Here is a 21,938-nt window from a genome sequence, read left to right as displayed (position 1 = left end):
GAGAAGCCAAGCGTCACTGATAAGGTCTGGCGGACCGAAACAGCTGTTTGGCGTTTCACACTTGATGGGTTGTGTTGTTCTGCGACTATTGGATCAATAGTATAATTCAATGCCGGTAGGGGTATTAGCCCACGGAGTAGTTGTTTCTGTTGATCCAATCATAATTGGTTGGGTTTCGGTGACCTAAACCGATCAGCAAATGGCTCTTGTTGTTCCAAGCTGTACATGGGTGACCTGGCAGTATTGCACACGGAACACCTGTGATGACATATTAAATGTTGATCAGTTAAGAGTGGATTGCATTCTCATTTACATATAAAATACTAGCTTTTATCCTCGATTCGATTGTGATGGCGTCTTCTGCCGAGAAGTATCCCTTGAAAATACAACTTTTTTTAATAAAATGTATCATCTGTGCTTATTTGTGTCTCTGTCAAAATTGCAAAAATAATCAATATGATCGGTTAAAAAGTTAAACAGGGAATGCGAAAAAAAAAAACAAGCCGACAAACACCTTACACTCACATTTATAATATTAGTTAATATTTTCACAGAAAAAAAGACAAAGCATAACCAGAGATAGATAAAAACTAAGCATCTTAATGAAAGAATCTTATTAACACAGCGCCAAACCACATTTTCAAAATTCACAACATTTTTAATGCATTTACAACCCCTAACATTAAATGCTTTTTAATACACAACGTTTTAGCAATGTGCTTCAAAAAATTATACACATGGCGCTGAGAAATAAGGTTATAAAACCTTTCAAAAAGAATAAAAGACTGCAGATAACAAGAAAGTAAGATAAAACCAATAATATATTGTAAATCCAAAAACTAAACAAAAAATATCCATTCTAAGAATTAAACTCAAACGCGAATCGACCAGATGTTACTCGAACCTTTATAAACCTGGAATCTAAGACAATCTAAGTGACTAACTGGCTTCCAAAATCGTATCACATCCTGTAGATGCCAATTGAACCGCTAAGCTGTAACGACATGAATATCGCTTCAACTCAATATACACAAATCGATGGTGGCGCTGCTTATTTTTTGCCTCGAACTACGATTTATTTACGAATCAAAAAACGGTCCAATTGGATTCCGGGTTCATATCGCGTAAAGAGCCTTATAATATCATCCACTATGCGTTTCTGATATTATTTTGAAGAGGTCAATTGGCATCCGAATACCGGATGCCAATTGACCAGCGGAAGCCAATTGAACCTACAACTTTACATGTGGGAAGTCAATTGTTACCGTAAATAAATATATATATATATATATATATATATATATATATATATATATATATATATATATATATATATATATATAGAAAGAACCTTTTGACAGGTCTATATATATATATATATATATATATATATATATATATATATATATATATATATATATATATATATATATATATATATATAGACCTGTCAAAAGATTTACAATAATCCGATTGGCTGCAGTATCACCACTGTAGAACGTCTCCAATAAAGAAAGAAGAAAGAAAAAAATGCCAATAAATTTTGAAACTTAAATAATTATGTGAATAAAAAACCTCTTAACGCCAACAATTCGGTCCCTCTGTAGATACAAAATAAAACCAAAAATCACGAAGCCGTCTACTAACCCTACAAAGTGTTGTTCTATTCCCCACCTCCATATAAAAGGTACTCGATTGTAATTTTCACGAACCTTTCAACGAAAGTGGCTACATAATATGAATAGCGGCTTAACCCCGTTCTCTAATACACCTACTCGAGAAGAAAAAGAAAGGCTTTTATTATGAAGTTGGCGATGGCTTGAAAAACTTTGGTAAACTCGATGTGTACTTAAGACGATGGCTTGGAATTGTGTTTTTCTAAGAGAGGTAATAACGCGCCTTCGAAACTTCTGGATTGATTTATTCATTACTGAAACAACGGGAAAGTTTTCTTGTTTGAGACCGACTTACTTTGGCGAAAACTGCTATAGATTAGGAGATTCATCCGAATAACTATGATTTTTAAATAGGTGTTAATAAGCTATACCAATAAATATTCATAAGCAATATATTCATAAAACATTTTTTAAAGAAAATATTAAACTTTTATTCAAATAACTATACGTTTTATATCTTGTTGGATACTGGATGGAAATTCATTTTAAATGAGATATCATGAATCAAAGCACTGATTTTTATTTCCACATAATATAGTGAACTTAACTACTAGACATATATTCGGATATCGCTGAGGTGCGCTGAAATCTGTGCTAGCCAGAGATGAACAAAAGTATTTAACGTATTACGTTTTAAAATTTCCTTGAGTAAAACGCTTTCTTCCCCTTGGAATCTCATAAGTAGCAATAAACACCTATGGTTGTTTTTAAAAGTTCCTTTCTTGATTGGTCAAAATAATCACACGATTAAAACTGCAGCTTAATTTCGACAAGGTAGCGGGTAAGGTTTCCAACCAGTGGCGTCATTTTATATCAGACAGCAGTGCGAAGAAGTGTCTAGCTTGTTCCGGTCATTCAGGTGAGTTTTTGTAATTATTAATCGGTTCTATGCTATAAATTTTTAGTGTAATGGAACACTACCAGTTCCCTTTTTCTTTAATTCGTTACAGAAGGAAAAAATAAACATCTATAAATATTTAACTGTTTTACTTTTCTACGCTAAAATTCCTTCTGATGGACCTCATGTGGACGTCAGGTAAACGTTAGGTGCACTTAAGATATACGTGAGATATGGATATATTTATTTAGCCAGGTGCCAGTGGATTGATTATCTCTTCCTGTGTAGCTGTAACGATAAGTAATATTGTTTATTATATTCGTCTATTTATTAAGACCAAGATATTAACTAAGATTTCCAACACCTCTCAATTAATTTTACACTTCATCAAATGTTTATTTTGTTATTTCCAAACAATAATAGATACGTGCTATATTTTAATTATAATTTGTTAATTTTCAAATATAATAGTCAATGTTAGACACAGTTAAAAATCTTTTAATATTTTTTATGTCACAACCAAAGTGATCCTTGGTTGCCGGAAAACAAAGAATAATTTAATAAAATGCAGTTTATACCTAACACTTTCATACTTGTGGATCAAAGGTAAATGTTCTAAGAAATCTCTACGCAAATAGTTTGTTTGTTTAGTACTTGCGTCTCTGTGAGTATAATCATTAATTTACTTTTAGAATTTGTGATAGAGAATGTCTTAAAATTTATATACATGAATTTTTTTAAATCATGATAAATTTATCGTAAGTATAAACAAGTTGAGGTCTCATTCTGTCTACTCCTCAGTGTCGAGTGACGACCGGACCGGTCATACCCTAAACCCTATGTAGCTGCTATTATACTCTCAGTATGACTAGTATGAGCGGGAACGGTATGCGTGGAAACGGTCTGAGAGGGGATCGGTTGGGGCGGGGATTGCTGAAGCAGCGGTCGCTGTCGCTTATCATTTGTTTTCTTTTTTCTATTCATTAGATACTTCTGGTTTAGCTCAAGTAACTCTCATCTTATATTCTTTTCTTTTCTTTTTTTTCTCCTCAATTCTATTTTAATTTATGTACTACTGAAAGTATTTAAAGAACCACTTCCACATCTCTTCCGACCCTGAGCATTGCAGCCCTATTCATTGGAGCTTCATTTTCTTCTTTTTATACATATTTGTAGAACACAAACATCAAACAAGGGTTTGATATTTCACAGTTATTTTCACGTTGTACACATTTTTGACACTCACTATACTTTGATCTAGTTGTCAGGAGAGAAACGGCTAGGATGATGAGGTTTGAATTCGTCCACTAGGTGACCTGTTGAAGTTCTAAGTATCAGATTTCTGGTTCTTTCGTTTTTCTTTCGAGAGAGCACGGTTTGAATGCTTTAACATGGACATTATCTTTCATTCTCTTACTGTATTTGTTTCGTTCATTATTTAGTTCGATTTTCTCTGTTTTATTTTGAGTAGAAACAATGTGATTCTTCAGTGATTTAATTGGTTAAAGTCAAGGAACTTAATTATGAACTCCATATTAGTCATAAGGATTCAAGAGCAAAAACCGTACTGTTGAGAAGATTATTCTTAGAAAACTTATAAATAAAGGAGGTTAAATAGATCTTTTTGCAAATTTTTTGGAGTTTGAGATAGAAAAAGTTAATATTGATATTACTTTGAGGGAAATCGCTTCCTTGGTTGATGTGTTTGCTGGCAATTTTAATGATTTTATCTACTGATGAAAAGATCGTTTATGTCATTTATCTTTGAGGATTAGACGAAATGTTACGTCTTGGTGTTGTTGAACCTTCTAACAGTCCTTGGTGCTCTTCGATCCTCCTTGTCAAAAAGAAATCTGGTGAATTTAGATTTTTGTTTCGATAGTAGATCTTTAAACAAAGTTACTCGCCATGATGCTTACCCTCTACCTAATATTGATTATATGTTATCTTTGGTTCGTAGTGCAACATACATTAGTTCGATTGATCTTAAATTCTGAGAGATGTAGTTGTATCCTCGGATTGATATCCAATACTAATCTTTCTGTGCTTATGTAGTTATAGATAATGTGTCTGAGGACCTTCTTTGAACTCATTAATGATGGTATATTCTTATTGATGACTACTTCTTTCAGTATTTGTAACCAGCTACATCTTGTTGATAAGTTTGCTATACATTTTTCTTCATTTAGTAAGATGAGAACTTCTTCTTTATTTTTTTTTCTTTTTGTTGTCTTTGCATAACTACCATACTAATTTACATTTTTTACAATAAATGGTAAATATACAATAGATCGAATTTTTTGGACCTCAGTAAGTTATTGCTCTTAGTACAGTTTTAGTATCGTTTACAAAACAAAGCCATGAAAACTTCGTCGAGTGTTTCTATGCATTTTACATATAAACCACGCTGTTTATGACATACATAGAATCCAGAGGTTTAATTCCCAACATAAACCTTCATCAACCCAAAAAGCGGGTGAATATTTTATAGCGCCACCACCGACAGCTACGAATTCGTCCTGATAAATATAAACCTATATTTTACCTCAGGTTTTAATCGCCAAGTTAGTTGTTTGTTGGTAATGCACTCGTTTGTTATCAAATCCCTCTCGCCTGACGCTATGGCGATGCATCTTTGTTGTATCAACGAGCGGTGACAATCCTGACGATAAAAAACGGAAACAGGGAAATCTGTTGTTACAGACGTAATATACAGTGGAGGGTAAATAAGTGCAAACAAGTAGACATTTTTTTTAAAAGGCAAATTTTAATGGGAGATAATATAGTAAATTTCTGTTCTTGTTTTAAGCGGATGCATAAATATAGAACCCGTATATGTAAGTCACTTTCACGGGTGATGTGATGTGTAAATTATGATATTGTTAGAGACATCGGCTGTTTATCTGTAGCAATTCAGTTTTTCAATATCTTGTGGATAATAATGTAATACCGGGAGGTGTGACATTGAAATTGCTTATTTGACAACGATTTAATAAACGTTTGGCAAAGTGAAATTACATTCAGTGACCTAATAAAGCTTTGGAATGATAATATTTATGCAATATATGCCAGAAAATTAATAAATTAACTTAATTATCCATAATTGTAATACAAGCACATGCCAAATTCAAAACCGTTGTAATAAACGCCAAAAATCAAAAATGGGAAGAAAAATATCAGCAGCTGGACACTTACATCTGAGGGCGCAAATCTAGAGAAGCCTGGAGATTTATAAAGAACCAATAAAAGAGAAGAAAACTGTGATAAATCACTTAACAACAACAAAATGGGAAGAACATTACAAAACGTTATTGGTAGAAAAAAGATCAGAATACAGTACCGCATCACATTACATAATCGAGGTCACAGGACAACCAATCAATATAAACGAGGACAAGACTAAAAAATATAACAATAACCGTATTAAAAACTGCCGCGCCCCAGGGCCGGAAGGAATACTTGCAGAACTACTTAAAATAGTACTGATAAATTAGCAAGAATAATATCAATATTTAACAGATTTCTAAATGGAGGACCGGTACCACAGACATGGAAATAATGTAGGATGATATAAACATAAGAAAGGTAGTAAACAAGAGCCAAATGACTATAGAAGTATTACCGTAACTAGCACACTAAGTCGACTGTACGGAAAAATATTAAAAGGCCTCATATGTGAAGAGTACCATCTGTATGGGAAAGTATGTAGTATTTATTTTCATATTTTACATTTAATATTTTTCTTTTACTGTACTATAATATGGTCTTATTTAATTATTCTAACTAGTTATTTGCTTTAAAAGATATTTTTTTTTGCTATTCACTAAAATCTCATTGTTAAACTGGCTTAAATACATGTCTGTTTTTAAGTTCAGAGAATTTAACTTCTTTTGTTATTTGGAAAGTATGTCGCCAGCACACAGAAACCGCTGTAAAGTATCATATTTCACTGACCATTAAGTTAGATTATCGCCATTCAAAAGAGCCATACAATAGCGCTGATTTATGGGGGAGCACTTGTCTCATAGACCACCTAGAAACGGCCAGAGGGTTTTTCTGGCCATCTCAAGACACTTCCTACCGAGACAGCAAACGAAACGCACCTAGTCTATCGAGACGTCCCGTCTTTTGTACCTCGGATGGCGTTGCGACGGTGAAAGCTACAAATCTACTCCACTGGCTATGATTAATATACCAATATTTCATAAGTAAGTCTTCTATTCTTTGTACAGATAACAGTAAAAAGTTCTAGCCAGCTAATTATCGTAATTTATTCACAATTAATATTTGCTATTTTCGCTAATTTATTTACAGTCAATATATTGCATTTTTCTTCGATTATTATTCTAAATTCATTTATCCAGCGAAGTTTTACACAGAACACCATATATACGAATCAGAGGAACAAGCGGTTTTAGTGTAGGTAGATCCACAATAGACAACATTTTCTGTATAACCCAAATAATAGAAAAAAGTAACCCAAGTACTAGGAAAAACCATCATAAATGTGTCTATCATACAGGCTCTGAAAGAACTATAATAGAAACTCGACATCCAAAATAAAATTGGAAATAGAATATCAGGTTTCGTGTTCACTAGTATATGTACAAAGAAAAAACAATTCAGAAAAACTTCATGAATGTAGTTTCTTTAAAAAAACCTTTTTTCAAAAGATCTAATTTGAAGAGAGTGTGAAATAAAACTTCCGTCAATTGCTAAGTTCGTTATCTTCACACACGAATTCAAAATTAAAACACAAATATAATGTAAATCAACTTGTTTACAATTTGCTGTGGATAAAAAATAAAAAAATCTAAAACCAATGTCAATATCTGATTTCTTAGTTTTTTCAGGGTGTGATAAAGTTTGAACTAAATACGGAAGTTGCCTGTTTGGAAAGTTTCAAATCGAAATAAGTAAATCTTACTGTTATGTTGATCGAATTTGGAGTGTGTATGTGCTTGCGTGTGTGTGTATTTGTAAATAACTGGGAGGTAAAGTCTTCCTGAATTAGAGTTTATCTTACAAAGTTTAGAATATATTGACAATCATATACCTAATAATTTGTAGATATGGGATTAAATTGAGTTGTTTAGCTCAGATTCGTTATGTGGGTTACCTAAATGTAAGTATAGTTTGTTTTAGTATCTTAGTTATTATTTGTTTATATTCAAATATGAAAGTAAATATTATAGTTGTTGTCATTGTGTTATTATGTTTGGTAGTATTTATTTTTGGCTTTACAGCTAAAGTTCTAAGTATGCTTAGGTAGAAAAATATATTATATAATTGGATTAATTATTTTATTTTTTCGTCTTATATATTTAACATATGAATAGTGTAATAGAATAAAAAATGTAAATAAATTTACCAGTGGCGTAGCAAACAATTTCTAATTTCATAATGTCGGATCTGTCGGATCTACCGACGTAACTTTCTCCAAGCAAATTCCAAAGAAATCGCTGGTATAAAGCATTCAAAAGCTGGTTTAACCATTGAAAACTGGTACGTAAAAAAACCCCCGGTTAGCAGTCATTTAAAAACAGGTTTTAGATACCCAAAATAAATTTCGAATAAATTTCCCCTTACCCCTACTAGGTGAGGAAGTGATAATTTGAAAGTAGTCACGGAGTCATTGTCTAATTGTATCCCAGCTTAGCTGGTCGCGTTTTGGAGAGTTTTCAACTCTTGCATATTAGTCAGTGTCAGTTTAGTATTCGATCAAAGGGGTCGACGCATTTCTGGTTTAAGAGTTTTAAACTCTTGCGTATCTGAGTATACCTAATTATTGTTATATAGCTTATAGTTTAAAGGCTACATGTTTCACAAACGCTCATTATTAATCAAGTATATTAATACTAAAGAAAACATCCGTGGTTCATGTGACAATTTTAATAGTAACATATCTAAACTGTAACAGTGCTCTCCTGTGGTGTTTCACAAACTCGTGTAAACTGGACAGTAATCGGCGGTTTAACTATAAAAACTTTGCGCTAAAACTTTGGCTATATCTTAACTTAGTTGTAGTAACGAAGTTAATCATTATATTACCTATTTTTTAATGCTTGTGTTCTTATTTTCCAAGTTGGTGGGTGGTCCTTCGAATTGGAATTAATTACATTACTTAGTACTCTCTAAATGGTAGTAAGATCGCCATCCTAATTTGTGGAACAAATCTTCCGTTTATTTCTACCATTAATTAATACAGATATACATCATGAGGATCCAGGTATCATCATCATATCCAGGATATTCAGAGGTATTATTGTATCAGGAAACTTCTTAGGAGTCGAGAAATAAAATTCATTGATAAAACAAAACAATATATTCAACAACACAAGTATATAGACGGCTGTATGTAAACAAGTAAAAAATGCACCATCAATTAATGAATGGTTGTATACATATAGAAATAAACAGTATTATGATTAAAAAATACCTCTATAGATGCAGTAAGACAAAATCATGCACAAATTAAATTATCAGCGAAGGGAGTCTGATAATATTTAATAAATTCAACTAAATCTGATAGAAATCTCTCTTCGCTGTGCATGATCTTATCTCGAGATAACGGGTACAATAAATTAAAAAAAAAATGAATAGCAAATAAAACAAAGTTAATTATTAAAGTTAAATTCAAAAGAATACAAAAAAATTACAAGAATTCTGTATTATAAAAATTAAACCAACCCGCACTTGGTTTTAAGTTAATTATCTGTCTCGCACTGTTGTTTAATGATTAACTGTTTTTACTGAGAATTAGATGTTCGTAATAATTATTAGTGAAGAGTTCTTAATAGCTGATTGAAAGTTCGTATGAATATATCAAATGTTCTTTTAATTAAATTGTTAAATCTTAACTACAGGTTAAGAAATGGTTTGACGCTGATTCGTCCAGGATTGGGTAATATGATTACATACCATATTATTCGCCCAGATAATTGAAGGTAATATGATTACAATAACTTACAATGAAATCTCGATGACTGCTGCACTACTTCACTGAACTTTATTATACTTTACTAGTATCAAGCACTGAAGTTAGTTAAAATAATGGTACTTTATAACCATATTTAATCTAATATGGTATTAGATTAAGAAAGTCAAATATTTAAGTGTAGACACACTTAAAGAAAAATTCACAGAGAATGGTAAGAGAAGCAAGCGCCTTTTCTCAAAGACTACCCTGCCAGAAGTGTTCTTCTTCCTCTCAAAATTTACCAAGCTTCCCAAAAAAAAAAGGTGATTCCCCAAAAGGGTGAAAATTCCCCACTTAAAAATGACACGCCAGGCTATTTCCATTTCTAGGAAGATAGAAAGGTTCTAAGGAACATAGAAAGTAACGGGTCTAGTACTTCGAAACGTGAGAAGAGATAAAACCTTCTGAATTCCGTTATTTTCAGAAAAATACTATAAAGTGCTTTTCGACTTTGTTTACCAAAGTTTCAAATAGAACCCGCCTGGATCCGGAAAAGATTAATCCAAGCCCTACCGTAAAGTATACTACTTAGGCGTCTTTTTATAAATAGGACCTTTCGTACTCTGAGAATTCCGTGGTTCGGAAAGTCGGTATGTTCCAATAAAATTTTCTAATGGTAAACAAGACCATCCGCGTATATATTTGAAAATACGGCCATGGGCGTCTCAGCAATAGGGGTAAAGGGATTAAAAATTGTTTAATATTTTAATTATAAAAAAAATGTTACAATGTATGTACTGACAGAGACGGTAAGGGATGGGGGGAGGGGGGTTTGGTCAATGCTCTTTGCGGATAATGTCGTGTTAGTAGAGAGAAGCAAAAAAATGATCGAGAAGTTGGAAGGGCTATTGAAGTGGGTAACAGGTTTCTTGACTTCTTACATTAGAAGAATTTCTTTGAGATGAACTTATTTTTAAGAAAGAAACCCCAACGTAAGTGGACATGAAAGAATCAGAACCAAAGAACAAAAAATGAGATTGATTTCATAACATCAAATCAAAAAGGTATAGTTCAGGATGTAACAGTATTGAATAAATTTTCAACAGGGTGTGTTGATAGATTAATTAGAGCAAAAATCACTTTTAACAATTAAGTCGACAGAACAAAATAATCCTCAAAAAGTGGAGTGAAAGATAGATGTTGCCAGAAGACTTAACACTTTATAAAGAAAACATTAAGACTAGTTTGGCTACACATGACTTGGAGAATATCAGCATCAATGAAATGAACAATAATATTATTCAAACATTGACAGAATCTGAAAAAAAAATACTGTCCTCATGCTGAAACAAAAACAAAAAATTGAGCCACAACACAAAACATCTTCTAGAGGAAAGAAGAACACTTAAAGAAGATCAGGATCATAACAAAAATGAACTAAGAATCTTGAATATGAAAATTAAAAATGTGGTTAGAAAGGATCTGAGACGATACAATACTATGGAAATGACTAGAGTAATAGACCAACGAAAGCTTGAAAGTACTCAGACAGAACATGCATCATTGGAAGAAAAAGCATCCACAAATTAAGAAGTGAACAGAGGTAAATTATTGAGGATCAAGATCAAATAATGATTTAGAGAGTTTTTATAGCGAACCATACAAAGAACAGCAATGTATCTGGAGTGGACCATAACCAAAGATAATTAATCAGGAATCTGAAATTTTACCGGACATAACACATGAAGTTAGAAGTCAGTGCAAAAAATGAAAATTTAGTCCTTGCAAACAAAGTCCCGGAGGTGATAAAATAGTGGCAGATGACAGAAAATTAGTTTCTCTAATTTAAAAAATATTATTTAAATTATAAAAATAACATAGTAGGAAGCTTCGCGCTAGCCTACTGTACCGCTTACTGTATCACCTTTTTCGTTTATTTCATTGGTGTTAAAAAATATATATTGTTGAGTCAATGTTTTGTCTACATTTAAAACGATAAAATCTTTTTGGTTAAAAAATGGACCAAACTAACAAAGGCATATATTTTCAGCAGGAAATAAAATTCAAAATACAGTGCAAAATTGAATACCTTTCTCTCTATTTTATATTTTGTTCACGTTCAGGCATATTTTGTTGATTTCCAAATATGTCAAAAATAATTGAAAATTAATCAGCGCTATCTCATATTTGAATCGCTTCTGCCGACACGAATGATAAAAACTGACTACATAAACCCTTTTACACCATTACAAAAACAAAAATTGGAATGGAATAAAAATTTAGTTTGTAAAAGTTGTAAAAAATAAGTCTAAATGTGTATAAAGAAGTTACACCGATGGAAAAAACAGCAAATTTGTACTCCTAATAACAGAACGAAGAGAAATTGAAATATATATATATATATATATATATATATATATATATATATATATATATATATATATATATATAATGTCTATACACCCCAGTGTGGGGTTAAACCGCAAATGCTTTCTAGATCCTATTTCTTAAGTGGATCAGTCTTTTTTGTTTATCTTATCTTCTTGACAATATCTCTCCATTTTTCCTGTCTCTAGTTCTTCCTCTCCATTCTCTGACTCCTGCCCTTTGGAGGTCTTCTTCAACTTCTTGCAGCCACTTTGATCTCGGTCTTCCCCTTCTCTTTCTTCCTCCTGGATTCCATTCTATCATTGCTTAACAATCTAACTCTGCACTGCTTTATTTTAGTTACGATGTCTTCCTTAAGTTCTTCCTTAATTTCTGCATTTGTTCTGCTTCTATATTCATTTTGTTCTCTGTTCTGATTGGTCCTAGTATGGTTCTCATAATCTTTCTCTCTGCTATTCTTAAGTCTTCTTCATCTTTTTTAACCATCGTCATTGTTTCTCCTGCATATAATAATATTGGCCTAATTATGGTGTTATAAATGCTCATCTTGCTTTTTTTAGTCAGTGTTTTGCTTTTAAGTAATCTTTTGTTTGCAAAATAAGCTTTATTCGCTGCTAATATTTTTTCTTTTATTTCGGATTTCCTTTCTCCGGATTTACTTATTGTAACTCCTAGGTATTTGAAGTATTCTACTTCTTCAAACTCAGAACTTCCTATTTTGATTTTTTCTTTCATTGGTTTTTTCCCTAATCTTAATATTTTTGTCTTTTCTTGATTTAATCTTAGCCCCATTACCTCCCCTTTTTCTCTTATTTCTTCTAGCATTTCTTTCATTATTTTTCTGTTCTTTGCAATAATAGCAATATCGTCTGCATATGCAATTATTTGACCACCTCTTGTTCTGAGATTTCCTTTATTTATATTTCGTAGTACATATTCTAATGCTAGATTAAATAGCGTTGTTGATAAGGCATCTCCTTGTTTCATCCCTTTATTTATACCGAATTCCTCTGTCTCTCCTGTTTGTGTCTTTATGCTTGTTTTTGTAGTTCTCATTGTCATTTCTATTAATTTTCTGAGTTTATGTGGAATTTTTAATTTTTTAAGTGCTATCATTAATCCTTTCCTTTTAATTGAATCAAATGCCTGTTTGAAGTCTATAAATAACATTTCCAATTCTAATTTATACTCGTTTGCTTTTTCCAATATTTGTTTTATTGTGTGTATTACAACTATTGTAGATCTTCCTTCTGTGAATGCACATTGGTACTGTCCTACTGTCTTCTTTGTGATCTTTGATAACCTCTTTTTTATTATTGATATCAATATTTTATATGTTGTATTTAGTAACGTTATTCCTCTATAATTTTCACAGATTTGTTGGTTTTCCTTTTTATGTACTGTTATAGTCTGCCCTACCTCCCAGCCCCCCGGCATTTTCTCTTCTTTCCATATCTTTTTCAATAGTGCTAGTATTTTTCCTCTTAGTTCCCTTCCCCCGTATTTTATTAGTTCCATATTAATTCCATCTTTACCAGGGGCTTTTCCATGTTTGCTTCTCTGTATTACTTCATCCAATTCCTCTAATGTTGGTTCTTTTGAAATTTCGATGTCTACTTCATCTACTTCATCTGCTTCTTCTTCGTGTACTATTTCCTCCTCGTTATGCATTTCTTCTTCTGTTGTTTCCTCCGTCTAGAGCTCTCTGTAGTAATCTCTCCATACTTGCTTGTATTCTTGGTCCTCTATTATCACTATTCCCTCTCTATTTTTTATTCCGTTTGTTTTGCCCTTGTATTTTTTGTTTTGTTCTTTAATCTTTTTGTAAAAACTTTTCGTATTTCTGTTTGTTCTTTCCTGCTCTATTTCCTGCATTTTTTTGTCTACCCATCTTCTTTTATTTTGCCTTATCACTTTCTTAGCATTCCTTCTTAATTTTTCATATTCTTCTCTGTCTTCCTCTTTATCTGTTCTTAGCCATTTATTTCTGACTTGCACTTTTTTTCCTGTTATTTCTCTACATTCTTGGTTATACCATCCGTTTTTTGTTTTAGCCTGACTTTTACCTATCTGCATATTTGCACCTTCTTCTATTGATTTTTTGATCGTCTCCCATTCTGTGTTTATATCTTCTGCTTTATATTTCTCTTTTATTTGAACTGTTACTGCCTCTTCATATTTTTTTCTTACTTCTTCATTACTCATTTTATTGACATTCCACTTTTTATATTGGTTTTTTTGTTTCGTTTCAATTTTACCTTTTTGTCTTATAGTGGCTGTGACCATGTAGTGGTCTGAATCTGCACACGCACCTCTGAACGTTCTTACGTCTTTTATTGACGATTGTTTTCGTTTATTAATCATTATGTGATCAATTTGACTATATGTTTTCTGATCTGGTGACATCCATGTTACCTTATGTATTTTAGGGTGTTCAAATTTTGTTGAGCTTATTAACAAATTTGTTCTTGTTGCTGTTCTTGTTCTTGAAATTGAAATTAATGAATGAAAATGAATAAAATGACTTCTTTGTTAATATAAAGCAGTAAAAAAATGCCAATATACAAGTTTTATTGTTTCGTCTAGGAGTAGCACTTATAATCTATAAATTTACCTTTCCTTTCTTTTTTTCTTTTGGCTTTTTTGTTGATTTCTTTCCAATGTTTCACGCTACTATTATTTCTCAGTTTGTTGTCATGCGGTTTATGTGGATTCCACTTATTTCTTCGATCCCTGGTTTATTTGTTAAGTTAATAATTTTACATACAAACTGACTTAAATGCGAAAAAGAAATACGTCAACGCCTGACAATGACCAGGTCAGCAACGCTTACTAAAATGTTGGTAAATACGGTCATAAATAAGAACACCATACTACGCCTGGTATGGGCGCTTATCCTTTCTCTCGCAACCTACGCCGCAGAAACTTAGACAATCGAAAAGTCTGACTTTCAACGTATAATGACCTTTTTGATGTATATCTATCGTAGAAAGATGCGCATACACTGGACAGCATACTATACATATATCTCCATATGTGTATAGATTACACTTATTTCTTCGATCCCTGGTTTATTTGTTAATTTATTAATTTTACATACAGACTGACTTTAATGCGAAGAAGAAATACGTCAACGCCTGACAATGACCAGTTCAGCAACGGACAAACTTACTAAAATGTTGGAAAATAGTCATAAATAAGAACACCACACTACAACCGACAATCAAAAAGTCTGACTCACAACGTATAATGGCATTTTTGATGTAGATCTATCGTAGAATGATGCGCATACCCTGGCCAGCACACTGTACACATATCTCAATATAAACGTCAATATAGTTGGCAACATTGTTGCTGACATGCGAAACAACAGCTCTTAGTCGAGGGTAAGATTGAGGGCAAATGTGGACCAGGACGACGGCAGTGCTCCTGGCTTAAAAACATACGAGATCGGTCAGATTTGGGCACCAAATATTTGTTGAGAAAGACGCAAAATAGAAAATAATGTGAAAAAATTGTTGCCGATCTTCGATAGGAAAATTATAAGGGGAAAAACAAGAACTAGCAAAAAAGGTCTGTAACTGGTTTGGTCAGATGGTAAAAATTAAATCACTTAGAAAACGACGAAATAGGATACAAACATGGAAGAGTTCGGAAGAAAAAAGAAGATGACTAATAAAAACCTGAAAGCAAGTAAGAGAAATTGGAAAGAGAGGAAAACAATGTACCTAAATTAGAAAGATGGAAGTGGAGATGAATGTAAGGAAAAATTAGTTTATCGGAAAGTGAGATTGTAAATCTATATATCTTTTACAATTATAAATGTTTTGATGTGATTTTACCAACTGATTTTATGGCTATCTGCTTACATTCGATCGGTAAATTTTTCTTTAAATTTTTGTTGTTAGATTCTAAAAATAATATTCTTCTATTACACAAGTTTGTATGTCACTTTCTTTCCTTTATGTAGTTCGTAAATCCGGGCTTTACATAATAAATCAGTATAAATGTGTTTAAAAATGGGAACATTCGTAACGAAAATCGTTCGGGTTGGATTAGAGTTAAATTTATAAGTTTGGTGTTTATCGGCTTAGTGTGATCTATTGTATATGTCCATTACATTTAGTTTAATTTGATCAAGCATACCACTCTTTTTATTAGATTTGGATACGTTTAATATAGAAAGGTTTAGTTGGAGCTATGAGGATTGTGTCGATCATAAATAAAACTAAATTTTTAAATCGTTTAGTTTTATGTATTTTTCATTATAGTGTAGTTTAGGGTCGTTCAGTGCATTTTTCAGTGTATATACATGTTATATATTTTTTATAAATGATAAATTAAAGATATAAATAACATACATATAAAATCAAAGTTTGTTGTTTATTGAGAGTAAACTAAATGCAAGACCAAATACCTACCACGCCGGGATAGTATTATGAGGTTTTTTTCCTGGTTTTTTCCTCATGATTCACTATGGAATCACTAACAGGAGAATTTTACTGCCATCATCGCATGTGGTTGTTTTTTAAAGACGAATCTATGAATGCTATGATTTTTCTGACGGATATTCTTAAGTTAAAGTTGATTTCATGTAATCGAATGAACTATCTGACAATAAAGCCGTTCCAGGAATGCAACTCAGCTATATTGGCAAGATCATTTAAAAGTCTTCTTCTTTAAAATGTATAATAAATGTCTGAATTGTCAATATAAATGAGTCAAATACCTAGAAGATACTTACAAAATATTCGAAGAATTTTTCACCAAGTAACAAAAAACAAAAAATTTATTAACGTTTGTATTTTGAAAACGATTTCCGAAGTGGAAACTGAAACGTCAATAGACTTATTTGAAACTTCAATTGTGGCTTATTTCCATTAAAACAGTAATTGTTTACTGTTTTATTCCCAATCGCACAATCTTTCGGGTGAATTGATTAAAACGGCAACGTCGCATACCTCTCGTTCGTTTGGTGGGCATGACAGGCGCAAATATTTTGGTAAGAATAAAATTAGTTTTAATATTAGTACAAAAATTTATCCTTTACGCGATAATGTACATTTAAGATTAAAATGGGCGTAAATTACGTCTCTTAGTTAAAAATTGGACAATATTTGGTATTTTCCAAATAATATCTTTCAAACCATTTTTTGTTAAGCTACTTTTAGAAGTACCTAGTGGGTGTGAACTAAAGTTAGTCCTATAAAAATAAAAATTAATTTCAGAACTTCTTCTTCTTCTTGTGCCACTTCTATCGGAGATTGGAAATCATCAAGGCTATCCTGACCTTGTTTACATCTGACCCAAAGAGTTCATTAGTGGTACAGCCAAACCACTCTCTCAAATTATGCAGCCATGACATTCTTTCAGAATTCCAGAACTACTGCTTATGTAAATAAAAATAATTCCAAAAAATTAGGAAATATAAACCAAATAAAATTCTTACAACCAATACAGTTTTTCTATAGGTATTGACCTACTTTTAATAGCTGTAATAAATAAATAAATTAATAGCTTATTGTAGAGAATGACCCTCACGTACCATTTTATTATTTCTCATTCTGCAGTGGTGTAAACAGTCGCCATATTGAATTTTTATTGTCACACCTAGTAGCTACTTCTCAACGTAAATGATGCTATTTTAAAAATGTTATTTATTTACAGTAAGAATAAGTAGTGCTTCAAAAGTGTACCATAATCTTAGTAGATAATTCATAGGTAAACCGGAAATCTGTACTGGGCACAGAATCTGTACTACATGCTATTGAAACACAACAAATAAAATGGTTTGGTCATCTGTGCCGAATGAGCGGCAACCGACTCGTTAAGCAAGTCTGGAAGGCTAAAGTGAAAAAGTTTAAAACCAGAGGCAGACCACGGAAAACCTGGGATGACGAAGTAGGGCAGATTTTGAAAAGTAGGGGAATGGAATGGTCAGAAGCTCAAAATCAGGCAAAAAACAAGAAAGAATGGACAAAATTAGTGCACAGAATAGAATAAAAAAAATTCAAAAATTCTGTATTTTCATTGGATTTGAGATGTAATGTATATCTGTAACCTGTATTTGTATTTACCTCACACCTTAGGGTAGAGAGGTGTTCGATTATATATATATATATATATATATATATATATATATATATATATATATATATATATTGTTATGATGTGTTGTTTGTTTGAATGATGAGCAATGAGTATTTTTAATAATATAGGGTTTTTATCGCGGTTCTTAAAGAATTAGTTTGTAAGTACTTTTTAAATTATCTTTATTATAACTATTATGAAACACACATATATATCTAACCCAGCCAATGTAAATTTAAAATAAACTATCTTTAAATTGATATTCTTATAAAACTAATTAAATTCTATAGACAATGTAAAATTTAAACAAACTATCTTCAAAATTAAAATTGTTATGACACTAACTAAATTATATTAACAAAATTTTGTACCTTTCTTTCACTGAATGCCTAAATGAACTGTTTTCCACTATATAGATTCTAATCACCACTGAATGTCTTCGTACTTCGGTTATCCTTGTTTTTGTGAAATTACTTTTTCCAATTATCAGCTTCTACCAATTTAAGATATATTTTTCTTCACCAGCATTTATAAACCACCAAGCAAACCAGCAAAACAGCATTTATATTTATTCTTCTTTTCAATATACCAATATCCAATTATTATAAGTTGATTTATACTAATCTCCAATCATAATATAATTTTAATTTCTTCCAATATTCTTCTAATATACTTTTTTAATCTTCAATAATTAGTTGTGTATAATTATAAATGTGCATAATTTTTAATCTTCATTTAACTCACTATACTAAAAAATTGGACTATTTGTAACTGATTGACTGTCTTGAAAATTCTGAACAATTGACTTCACTAACTAAATGAGTCTATCTTCTACTAACTTTCATAATAAACTGGCCATCTTGAATCCAAATCACGGGTATTTATATCTTTTCAATCTTCCAGAACCATCTGGTAAGAAATCATGTTCGATTTAGTTCTATTTCTTCTATATGGATGTTCTCGAAAAAAGTATCTATTCGATCCACCGACATAATTATTATTCCAGAATGTTCCAACATAAACAAAGGTCAAATTCTGCATTCTGGAGAATTCGTTAATGTTCTATTGATAATTTTGTTGACATTTAGGCTTTTCAGATCAGAATAAACATTTAAATTAGTAACTAACACTCTAATTTAATAAAATACACATTTCAAACAATATATTATTATAACCCCACTTTATATTCCCAATTATTTCCTAAAATGTCACTTGGAGAGTATGTATATCTGTCTATCACTCACATGTATAGTTGGTTGCCTATGCACATGGCTCACTTAAATACAACTTTTTACAATTTTATATGCTAATTTCTTAAAAATGCCCTCACATAAATATATTTTTATAAAATTCTCTAGTATATAACTTATTAAAACCACCAAATATCTAATATTATCTAATGTGTAACTTATAAATTAATTTCTAATCACTATTTTTCTTTCTCCTATATCATATCAATATATATATATATATAATATTCATCAGCATCGTCGAATTTCTCTTTAACAACTTCTCATTTAATGGTAAATTCTATCAACAAACTTTCGGTACCCCTATGGGAGCAAAGATTTCTCCTATCATTGCAACTTACGTTATGGATTATGTATTAGACTCAGTCATTCCTTTACTATCCTTTCAAATTCCATTTATTAAAAAATATGTTGATGATATCATTTTGGCTATACCCAATGACAAGGTAGATGAACTATTAGATACTTTCAATGGTTATGACCCCGACATCCAGTTCACTATAGAGAGGGAAGATGGTAATTGGTCCGTCCCCTTTCTCGACATAAGGATGATCAGGGAAAACAACAACATTAAAATAGATTGGTATCAAAAACCGACCCATTCTCTTAGATACCTTAACTACCACTCTTACCATAATAATTCTACCAAAGTCAACTTAATCAAACAGATGAAAAATAGAGTAATAAAACTATCAGATCCTTCATTTCATATAAAAAAACCTACAAATCCTACAGAAACTTTTTATTTCAAACGTTTATCCAACACCATTAGTGAATAAGATTTTGTTTAATACTATCCATAACGAAGATACTTCACCTTCCTTCGCGACTAACAATGCTGATCCTGATGTCTTAAGTGGGAACCCAGTCTCGGATACTTCTATTAACAAATATTTTTCATTACCATATTTCAGAGATATCACTCCGGGGTTAACAAGGATTCTGAAAAGTGTTGAAAATAGCTTTCGTAATAATAATAACAACATTAAACTTAATGTAGCTTGTAGATCAGCAATAACAATTAATAATCTTTATTCTAAGATAAAAGATAAGACTCCCTTAGATACGCTTAGTAACATTGTCTACAACATTCCATGCCTCTCTTGCAGCAATTCCTACATCGGCCAAACATCTCAATTATTGAAATCACGTATTACACTACACAAAAGTGATTCTCGACTTCACCCTGACCGCTGTGCAAACCTACTTTAATAATTAATTTTCATTAACTTAAAAAGATAACATTCCCTTGCTTTTCTTAGATACATCTCAATAAGATATTATTATAATAATACATGAACAATATAATATAATTAAAAAAGAAAATCTAAAATAATATTTCCCTATACTGGGATTTAACTTCATGCGGTTTTACCAATGAACCTTAACGACATAAAGATTTAAAAGAACTACTTGAATTGTCAGCACATGCGTTCTGGTAAAACAGAACCTCACATTTAAACTTTCTAACAATCAAAAATTTAGTTATTGCCGACAATTCAAAGAATTACCTCCTTTTAAATGTAATTACATTGGGTTTTGTCGATTAACCTTGGGTAAACCTTTGCGTTTTTAAGTTCAAAGCTACCATATTTCCCCAATATTTAAGAGTTTACTATATATATATATATATATATATATATATATATATATATATATATATATATGTATGTATATATATTTACAGATGTTATTAATTAGATTGGAAACAATCTGATTTACGCTGCTTTCGCTCGCTATAATGCTTCATTGTGGGCGTTGATGCAGAATGTGGAGGAAATATGATTTTGATCTCTGCCATGAAGAGAACATAATGTTCTCCTTTTCCAGTTTCCATTCTTTTTGATTTAAAGCTCCATCGTCTATCAAGCTTCTCTCCGTCATTAACTTCATCTGTCCACTTTCATGGCCAAACTAAGTTAATTGACTTTTTTCAATCTCTCCTCGTATATTTCTGCCCATATCTATGCCATTTCTTATGGTCATTTCGAATGCTTTTATGATTTTGAAACACACATGAAATATAATTTATAACAAATGTTGGATATAGGAACAGAAAAAGAACAAGTGTGTTAGCAAAAAAAGTGTCAAAATGGATAAAAAAGTAAGTCCCTAACATTAATCATTCTGTATACTGCAATCTTTATACTACAACGCAATTAAGTACTGTAATTCAATTTTTTCTTGTTTTTCTTCTAATTGAGCGGTTAAATTTAGACTCACAAATAAAGCGCCGCAACAAATTTAGTCAGACATCATCACTTATTTTATCGTTAAAAAAGAAGAAAAACACACTGCACGAAGTCATTGTCTTCGACGGTATGTACAAATCACTCGCCCGTTTTAATTTCACTGGCAGTTTGTCAATTTTATATAAACGCAAAAAGGTTGTTCTGTAAATTTTTTACATTTACGTCGACATAAATTATAAAATCTACTTTTAGAATAGATCTATTTTGAGATTAAAATTTAAAGTCTTTAAACAAGAAACTATTATGAACTTCAGTAATCAAAAATTATTATTTATGGACATCATAGATTCAATACTAGTATAAATAAACTATAGCAACACCATTCCACCGAATTTAACAACTTCATTGTATCTTTGACTGCCAAAATATTTTATTGAGAAAACTGTCAATAATTTCAGCTCCGAATAAAAAGTATTTCTTTGTGGCTTATGCCAACTATTAAAAACAAATAAAAATTTTAGCTTTAGAGAAATAGTTCTTCTTCTTCTTCTTCTGCTTCTTCACTGGCTTTACAACTCGGGGAGA

Source organism: Diabrotica undecimpunctata, chromosome 7 (assembly GCF_040954645.1).
Source record: "Diabrotica undecimpunctata isolate CICGRU chromosome 7, icDiaUnde3, whole genome shotgun sequence".
Taxonomy (NCBI): domain Eukaryota; kingdom Metazoa; phylum Arthropoda; class Insecta; order Coleoptera; family Chrysomelidae; genus Diabrotica; species Diabrotica undecimpunctata.
This window is presented reverse-complemented; position numbering follows the sequence as displayed.